Source organism: Apodemus sylvaticus, chromosome 4, assembly GCF_947179515.1.
Source record: "Apodemus sylvaticus chromosome 4, mApoSyl1.1, whole genome shotgun sequence".
NCBI classification, from domain to species: Eukaryota; Metazoa; Chordata; class Mammalia; order Rodentia; family Muridae; genus Apodemus; species Apodemus sylvaticus.
Window position 1 is genome coordinate 121,111,297 of NC_067475.1, and position 10,101 is coordinate 121,121,397.

Genomic DNA, 10,101 nt, shown 5'->3' on the forward strand with positions numbered 1-10,101 from the left:
AGTTTTAAATTTGAAGTCTTTAATAGCTGAGTAGTATTCCATTTGTGAAAAATGTACCACTTCTTCACTGCTGGTGGGGTTGCAAGCTGGTACAACCACTCTGGAAATCAGTCTGATGGTTCCTCAGAAAACTGGGCATGATTCTACCAGAGGACCCTGATATACCACTACTGGTCATATGCTGCCCATATGCTCAGAGGATATGTAGTAAGGACACATGCTCCACTATGTTCATAGCAGCCCTATTTATAATAGCCAGAAGCTGGAAAGAACCCAGATGTCCCTCAATAGAGGAATGGATACAGAAAATGTGGTATATTTGCACTTTGGAATATTGCTCAGCTATTAAAAACAATGATTCATGAAATTCTTAGGCAATTGGGTGGAACTGGAGCATGTCATCCTGAGTGAATCAACCCAAGCACAAAAGAGCATACATGGTATGTATTTACTAATAAGCAGATGTTAGTCCAGAAGCTCAGAATACCCAAGAAACAATTCACATATCAAATGATGCCCAAGAAGAAGGAAGGAGAGGCCCTGGTCTTAGAAAGGCTCAGTGAAGCAGTGTAGGGAATACCAGGACAGGGAAACAGGAAGGGGGTGATTGGGTAACAGGAGGAGGGAAGAGTGCTTATGGGACTTTCGGGGACATACAAGAAAGGGGTAAATCATATGAAATGTAAATAAAGAATATATTGGGGGGGGCTGGAAGAGTGGATAAATTTGTAACTTCTACATGTTGACCTCCAATTGAACCAACATCATTTGTTGAAAATGCTGTCTTTTTTCCACTGGTGGTTTTATCTTCTTTGTCTAAGATGAAGTGACCATAGGTGTGAGGGATCATATCTGGATCTTACATTCTGCTCCATTGATCTATGTGCCTGTCATTGTACCAATACCATACTTTTTTTTTAAATCACAAATCCTGTGTAGTACAACTTGAGGTCAGGGATGGTGATTCCCCTAGAAATTCCTTTATTGTTGAGAGAGTTTTTGCTACCCATGGCTTTTTGTTATTCCAAATGAATTTGACAATCACTCTCTTTAACTCTATGAAGAATAGAGTTAGAATTTTAATGTGGATTGCGTTGATACTGTAGATTGCTTTTGGAAAGATGGGCATTTTTATTATCTTAATCATGCCAGTCCATGAGCATAGTAGATTTTTCCATTTTCTGAGATCTTTGATTTCTTTCTTCAGAGAATTAAAATTCTCATACAGATCTTTCACTTGCTTGGTTAGTCACACCAAGGTATGTAATATTATTTGTGACTACTATGAAGGGTGCTGTTTCCCTAATTTCTTTCTGAGCCTGTTTATCCTTTGAGTAGAGGAAAGCTACTGATTTATTTGAATTAATTTTATATCCAGCCACTTTGCTGAAGTTGTTTATCAGGCTCAGGAAATTTATGGTGGATTTTTTGGGGTCATTTTAGAATACTATGATGTCATCTGCAAATAGTGATAGTTTGACATCTTCCTTTCAACATAATCTATTACATAAACAAACTCAAAGGAAAAAAATCAAGGTAATTTCATTAGATGCTGAAAAAGCATTTGACAAAATTCAACATCCCTTCATGTTAAAGACTTAGAAAGATCAGTAATTCAAGGTGCATACTTAAACATAATGAAAGCAATATACAGCAAACCAGTAGCCAACATCCAACTAAATGGAGACAAACTTGGAGCAATCCCTCTGAAATCAGATACAAGGCTGCCCACTCTCTTTTATGAATATTGTAATACTAAATTTAATTTCACATTTGTCTTACCTGACATAAGTTTTGGTGAATAAGCTGAGAGCTGTGTTATTATGAGAACATCTTTGATTTAGTATTGCCACCGCAGGCAAAAGCAAAACAGAAGTTGTTGTAAGGATAATAATAAGGTAACAGAAAATCTTCTGAAATAATGTAAAATTATTTTGTATGTATGGATCCATAAGCATAAACAATATAAATCATCAAACAAATAAGATTATTAGAATGGTTTTCTAAACTTGCATTACACAAGTCAAGAGTAAGCCAACAGTTTCTTTCCCTCTTCATTCCTCAGTTTAACTGTATTTAGATACCTTAGGTCTATGCAGTCCTTTATCCAGAATTCCTTTATGTAATTATACTAAAAGGAATGCTTAGGAATCCTTTTCCCTGTGACCTTTAATAATTATCTATTTCTTGAATTAATTATTTATTGCATTAGAATTCAAGATTCCCTAAGAAATAAAACATTTATTTGTGAGCTTAGTGGCATGCAATCATTAACCTTTAACCATATCCCATCTATTCTGATCCCATTGTTGGCCCAGTGACAGAATTTATTAAAGAAAGTTCAAGACCTCATGCTTAAATCTTATGAGTTAAGAACTCCTAATACTGTGGAAGGATCTTCCACTCTCTATGCTTTCTGGTAATGGACATGGAATTTACAGAATCTTCTGTCATATATGGTCTTCTGCCCTATTAATTAAAACAAGTTAATCATAGTGTTTCCTTCCATTTAATTGACAGAGCTAAAACACTAATAAATACAAAGCTTGTGTTAAGGAAGGATTTGAAAAGCATAGTTTGAAATTATTTGAATTGTTTTTCATCTCACGGACCGGTGCTATAGGGCAATGTGCTTGTTCAAGTTGTTATGGTTTCTCCTACCACCATGTTTAATTTTTCATAATCAGCTCCTATATGCTCATAAACAGTAAGTTTTCCAGAATAATAGCAATAATAGAAACCAAGAATAATGATAATTGGAAATACATCACAAATATATAAAAGTCCTGACCTTATAAGAAGTTGTCTCCCATTCAAATCTTTATTTATAGGAATGTATTAAAACTGAAAATGCACTTAGCATATGCACCAAACACTGTATACTAGCCCAGTAAACCTCAAATTAGCTCAGGGCATGTATTCTGCTCTTTAGTTGAGAGTAAAAACTTAATACCTTCTTTACAGTATTTTCATCACAATTTATAATATCAGATTCTTTTTTTAAAAAAAGATTTATTTTGGATTGTGACTTTTGGATTTCAATCCATACTTTTGTGGCTCCATCATTTCTTGCCTGCTATAAAACAGTATATAAAAACAGAGCCATCTTGTGACTAAAGGGATTGCTCATCTTAGGAATGATACACAGGAAAGAGATAGCCATAAAGAAGGTTTAGGACATAATACAGTTCTGGGGTTATCCCTATTAACCTTCTCTCCAAAAAAAAAAAAAAGTCTCCTAAAGTTTGTAGAATCTCCTAGTAAAACAATGCTAGCAGGTAATAGAACCATCAGTACATGAGTCTGGGGAATATTTCATGTTCAATTCATAATGAGAGCAAAGCTATTTCCTACGAAAGTATTGAATGCATACATATACTAATTTGGACATATTTTGGACAAGAGATGAAAAACCACACAAAGTAATTTACAGGAACCACTGGCAATTCAGTTATATGTAAGAAATCCATTATTTGAATGTTGTGATCACATAGCTAAGTACTTCAACTCCTTATCCTGCATCTCAAGAGAGTTCCATATCCAAATATAGTGAGCTTACTAAATTGACACTTCAGATACAGCTTCTACGGTACACATATAATTTTGTACTATCAAACAATTGAAAACTGTTAGTTAAACTATTGTGAAATTTTAGTGTGGGTGAGGAATTAAATCGAGACCAATTATTCAATGAAAAAGTATTTTATTTAATTTGCCATCAACTTTTCTATGATAATATATATATATACACATTATATGTTTATATATATGTATAAATATTCCCAATACACAATATCTGTTTATTTAGTAAGTGTATTGATTTCATATTGAATGTCTACATATTGCAAATTAATATATCTATATATTGAGGATCAGGGAGTAAAGAGTAAAGTAATATAGATCAGTAGAAATAAAATTTGAAAACAACGTTAAAATAATTTTTAGCGAGATAAAAAGATTAGTGCAATAGCACAGAAATTCTGAATCACATAGTCCATATCAAAATAAGCGTAGATGCTTCAGAAGTTAACAAGCAGCAAGGTAATGTTGTGCTGAGGATCATTTTTTTTTTCTGGAATATGTGCTACCTTACAAAATCTAATAACTTATTAATCTCTCCAATATCAGCCTGCTATTCATTTAAGGCATCTGAGTTTTAATATTCTTTTGAATTTATTGTCTTATTCGTGACCTTTAGTACCTGGCAGCTATGACTAAGAATTAAATTAGAGCTCTACCTTTTAAAAATTTCAATATATACACTGGATATTAAACTGTTAACTAAATCTCAGAATGCTGTGTCTGCTTGTCTGAAGCACAAATTTAGATGCAGCCAGTGTCTTATTGTGAAAAATGTAGGCTTTCAGAAGTAACTTTGTTTATAATGATATTTCATTTGATCTCTCTTAGACTACTAGTTCTTCTTAGAGAATCAATTGCAAGAGTATTTTAGACTTTCCTGGCAATGGGCAAAGACACCGCTTGTTTGTAGTGTTTTTCTTATATCAGACAGGGTCAGAGCAGATGTCAGTCCCTTGTTCATCCTACTTTGATACTTGCCTTGGAGGCTACCTTGGACATATAAAAATCAAAAAAGTCAAATCAAATTCATTCAGTGCAGCCAAGGAGGAGGAAGACAGAAACCTACCTACATGCAACCAACAGACCTGCCCTCCAGCCAATGGCACAAGCAGACCATAGATATCCACTTGGCACCATACCACAACAGCTAAGATGAAGAAGGTCACTAGAAGGCCCATCAGCTACATGGTCATCCTACAACAAGAGCCACTACAGTATGTAAGTATGTCATAGTTGGATGGGAGAGTAAAAGAAGTGAAGCAATTTGAGCATTTTGATGAGAGATGTAACTGCAGATGTGAGAGTAGAAAGGAATGGCATCTTGCTAGTGGCCAGATCTACATGGAACAATGGTAAAGTCACAGCCAGAGCTGTCATTGAGACCCATGTCTCAATCCATAATTGCACACTGGCAGGGGTTGGTGTCAATGTCAATGGCTTATACTACCATAACAGAACATGAAACAGGGCAGCTGTTCCAAATCATGTTGATATCCATGGTCTGTGAATAACTGACCTATCACTTCACTGCTATTGGTATGGGGTTGATGCCCTCCCTTACCCACTCACCCCCTGCAGTGGCAGGGAGAGCTGACCCTGGGGTCATTAGAACATGAGAGCTAGCCTTCTCCTTCAATGGATGCAGTACTTGGAAGAGCAGTCCCTGAACCTCTGCTTTACAATACAATGAAGCTGGCCCTTGTGGGGAAGGCACATGTGTGCCAGACCCAATTATGTAAGAGTGGAAGATCTGGCCCTGCCTCTCATATGCTGCAGGTCTTGGAAGAATTAGACTGAATCTAGACTGGGCAGTACAGTGGAGCTGGCTCTGGAGCTATGGAACAGGAGGGCTTACATTGCCTGCTGCCTATGGAGGCATTTGGCAGCACAGCATAAGCAGTTCACCATGGTGTTGCAGAGAATGCCAGTGGGCTAAGGATCTCAGCTACTATCCAATATCAGATCCAGTGCTCTGAGTTATCTGGTCCATAGTCAAATCTCTGTTATCTGCAAATGGTTGGGAGGCACAAAATGGTCAGTCTTGCTGTTCCAAAGCCATATGATCTTCATGACACAGGGCAACAATACCTTAACCAGAAAGAGTCCTGATGAGGATACAGTTTTGGTGGATCACAGAGCCAGAGATCTCGAACCAGACCAAGATTTATTGCAATTAAAATGTACAAGTGACGATGTGTGGACTGAGCCCTGAGTCAAGATAGCATTCCAAAAATAAGAAGGAAATTGAATGTAGAGAAATTAAAGAACATTGGATTTTTGCTGGTTGTTTTTCAATTCACTGCCCACATGAATAACTGTCCATGATAAAATGACTGAAACTCACAGCTACTTCCTCCATAAAAATATCAAGAAGTTAGTTGTGAAGTCACATTCAAAATTTAGATCAGCCTCATAGAAAGAACAACACTATGAACCAACCAGTACCCCAAAGCTTCCACAGACTTAATCACCAACTAAAGAGTACACATGGAGGGACCCATGGCTCCAGCTTCATGTGTAGCAAAGGATGGCCTCCTTTGACTTCAATAAGAGGGAGTCCCATGGTCCTGTGAAGGCTTTTTGCCCCAGTATAGGGGAAAGCCAGGAGAGGGAAGCAGGAGAGGGTGGCGTTTTTGGAGAGGAAAGGAGGAAAGGGGATAACATTTAAAATGTAAATAAAGAAAATATCTAATAAAATAAAAATGTAAATCACATGTGGTTTTTCTGACCCCTTTCCTCCCAGTAACTTCCAGAGTAGGATAAAAATAAACCAGAAAACCTCTGAGTCTATGACTTTGCATCACTTACGCATGGACAGTGTTTATCAGTAATTAACATCTGTTTGCTATGTTTTATTTAAGGAGTCTTTGGAGTACAGTTTTATCAAATATTATACTATAGCTCACATGGTAGTGAAAATTTAAAATTTTCAGAATCCAAACACCAGTGTTCACATGTGTATATGCAAGGAAAGAAAAAAAAGTCAGAAAAAAATTCCTTAGTGTCCTGCGATTCACTTATTTGTTTTTAAATTGTATAATTTCATCTACTCTTCAATATTCTTTTCTTTTATAATCTAACTTATTTTTAAAGGTGTTCAGACTGTTAAAGTTGAATTTATATTTGGCCTTTTCTGTACTATGTCTTCAATGTATGAGGGCCCCTCGCCACATTGTCATGGACCTTTTCTTGCAAAGTAAACATTTGTGTTATCATTTAGTCTTTATCCTAAATCTGTATACCCATAACATCCTCAAGTGCATGATAAAGTGTTTCCAACAAGTTCATGACATTCAGATATGCCAAAAGACAGAGGTTAATTTGGAATGGTTAATAAAAGATTTTTCTGAGCATTTTTTCCTGATTTTTGAAGCTTGACTTGACTTCAGAATTTATTTTAAACTCAATGCTATCATTTTTAATATTTCATGTGTTACTTTTGAGTTGTGTATTTTATAGAAGCCTATTGAGCTGGAATTGAATTTGCCTACTAAATTTTACTATATTGAAAATTACCTTCTTCTGTCCTAGGAAACAAAGATGATCAATTGTCCTTCCCACAAAAGGACAATTGAGGATTGAACTTCCCTTATTCAGTCTCAGAGCTCCTGCCTCCAGCCAGGCTGTAACATCAAACAAAAATCTCTCATTATGATGAATGTATAAAGCCTGGCTGTCTCTGACTGGGAAGCTGTCAATGGAGTGTAAATAGCTAAGGCTTTTTTTTTTCAGGGAAAATATAATTTCTCCACAGGAGAGCAGCAGGCTAGCGACGCTGCTGGACAGAAGCAGTAGCTCTGCCCCCAATTTGTCCCAGGCTGTGAAGCCTGTCAAGGCAGGCCCTGGATCAGAGGCTAGCTAGCAGTGTTCACGTACTTTCTAAACAACATTGAAGGTGCTGTGTCCCCTTATTCTTCTCCTGAACAAATGAGCATTCAACATCTGCCTAATTAATTTTACGCACACCTCTCTTAGGACTATAAAGAAAGGGGGATATACAGAAATCATTTAAAAATGCTTTCTAGATGTTATAATTGTACACACCCAGAATTTGCAGTATCTTTGATACTGTATTTTGAGCTTAGTTTTCAAATAATACATCTAGTTTCTATGATAATTGACAAAACAACATACATTTATAAAATCATTGTAAAATAGCATAATCTTTTAAGATATATTATATTTCATATTAAAACTCCAACATCAAAATGGATCAATTTTAATATTTTATATAGTCTGATATACTCTGAAATTTATAATAAATGTCAATAGGATCTGCCAGCAGAGACAAACTTATACTAATAAGGTTCAACATGATGAATTAAAATGTACATGTAACTTTATATGGGCCTGAGATGCTGAGTCCAATTTCCTCAAACAAGATGGTGGAAGAGAGGAAAGATTCCAAAATAACAGTAGTCCTCTGACCTCCCCTGCATACTAGCACAATGAATTCACAAGTAAAAACACACACAGCAAGAGAAATAATAGCTAGATAATTATGATGTATTGACGTATTTTTTTTCCTATGGTCAGGACCATGCATCTATCTCATTTAAGCATTCAAAACTTATTAAAAACTGCAAAGTAAAATTGACATAGTTTAAAAAATGGCATCCTTTTTTTAGGGGGGGGGTTGGGTTTTTTTTTTGGTTTTTGTTTTTTTTTTGTTTTTTTCAAGACAGGGTTTCTCTGTGTAGCCCTGGCTCTCCTGGAACTCACTTTGTAGACCAGGCTGGCGTGGAACTCAGAAATCTGCCTGCCTCTGCCTCCCAAGTGCTGAGATTAAAGGCATGCACAACTACTGCCTGGCCTGACATCTTTTTTCAAACATGTAGCATTAAAACATTAGCAAATAAAACTTTGCTAAAGCACAAAACTTAACCAAACGTCTCCCAAGAACTTGCGACTACAAACTTTATCAGACTTCTACAATTTGACAAATCCATAAGATGTAATGTTAATTATCCATATGATGGCACTTCCTTCTAAACAGATGTGGGGCTAATACCTTCTTTTTACATGAACGCATTGTAATTTCATCTAAATCAGACCTTTCTTCTTATCACTTAATAACTATTCTTAGCAGTAGTTCACAATGATATTTACAAAGCACAGCCTGAGTCCTAGCTCCAAATATATATCTTTGTCAGCACTGAGAGCAAATATAACTCTTTGGATAAAGCAGGTGAGTGGCGCCCTGTTATCTTAGCAGAGTGGAGAGGCAATGACCTACTTTCCTTTCACATGCTGCCTACGAGCGGTATTAAATCAAATGAAGCACATTAAAACCATCTCGAAAGGCAGACAATAGCTTCCCTCTGATTGCCTGCCTCAGCCTGGTAGCACTGTGGAAGTTGCAAAAGTCATTTGTATCAACTCATTACCATGTCACCTCATTTCACACCCCTGCTGGATAAGTGGCAGTGAGCCCTGTGTTGCTGTGCTCCACAGTCTCCCCCATTGGAACAAATCCTAATAGCACCCAGCTGTCGAAGATTACCCCAGTCCAACACTAAGATTTAGAAGGGGCAACTTGGTACTGGTTCAGGACACCTTCTTTAGATGGGTCTATCATTTCTTTCCAAATAGTGAAAGCAAGCAAATTTTATTAACAGTGGTTAGCCATGAATCTTTACATCCATATAAGGACACTGTACTACTCACACCAGCGCACTCACGCTACTTGCACTTTGATTCAAGTTAAGGATGTTGTGACTTCTTATAAAAGCACATAAAACACAATCTAAAGTTGCATGCCCACCACTGCCCGGCTCAATATGTCTTCTTTTTTTTTTAAATTGTTTTTATTCGATATATTTTTATTTACTTTTCAAATGATTTCCCTTTTTCAAGACCCCCACTCCCAGAAAGTCCCATCAGCCCCCTTCCCTCCCCCTGTTTTCCAACCCAACCCTTCCCACTTCCCTGTTCTGGTTTTGCCCTATACTGCTTCAATGAGACTTTCCAGAACAATGGGCTTCTTAAAGAAGTGAAAATTGATGCAAATCAGTAATTACATTACTTTTTTAAGTGCGATACTAGAAGAAAGAAAGAAGGAAAGAAAGAAAGAAAGAAAGAAAGAAAAAGAAAAAATGAAGGAAAGGAAAAATGAAGGAAGAAAGAAGAAAGAAAAGAAATAGTACCCTGAAATCATTAGGAAAACAATTTTCTCTAGAAATGCTATTCAAAATGATGAAGGTAGAAGAAAAAATTGCAGAAGTTCATTTTTGTGAACCTCCAGCCAGCAACTAAGGACTCCTAAGGAGCAAAACAATCAGCATTCTTTATAATCTACCTATTGTGCTGGCAGCTTATGGCAAATGGATCCACAGGTTTAAGTTACTTTTTAAAATCAGAGCATCTATCTTGTTGTGTTAATGAGCAGCAATCCGACAATGTATCCCATTCTCTGCACAGCAGCTTTATATTCATTTAGTAAGATGGAGAGGGAAAAATTAAAGCAAACTGTGTAAGTAATTAGGCTCATCGTCAAGTTTACTGTTGGCTAAGTCACTT

The 10,101-nt window shown here is 36.5% G+C and overlaps 1 pseudogene; it reads left to right on the forward strand.

Annotated features, from left to right (window-relative positions):
• Nucleotides 1-4,454: 4,454 nt before the first annotated feature.
• LOC127683896 (uncharacterized) lies at nucleotides 4,455-4,585 on the forward strand (annotated as a pseudogene).
• The last annotated feature ends 5,516 nt before the right edge of the window (nucleotides 4,586-10,101 follow it).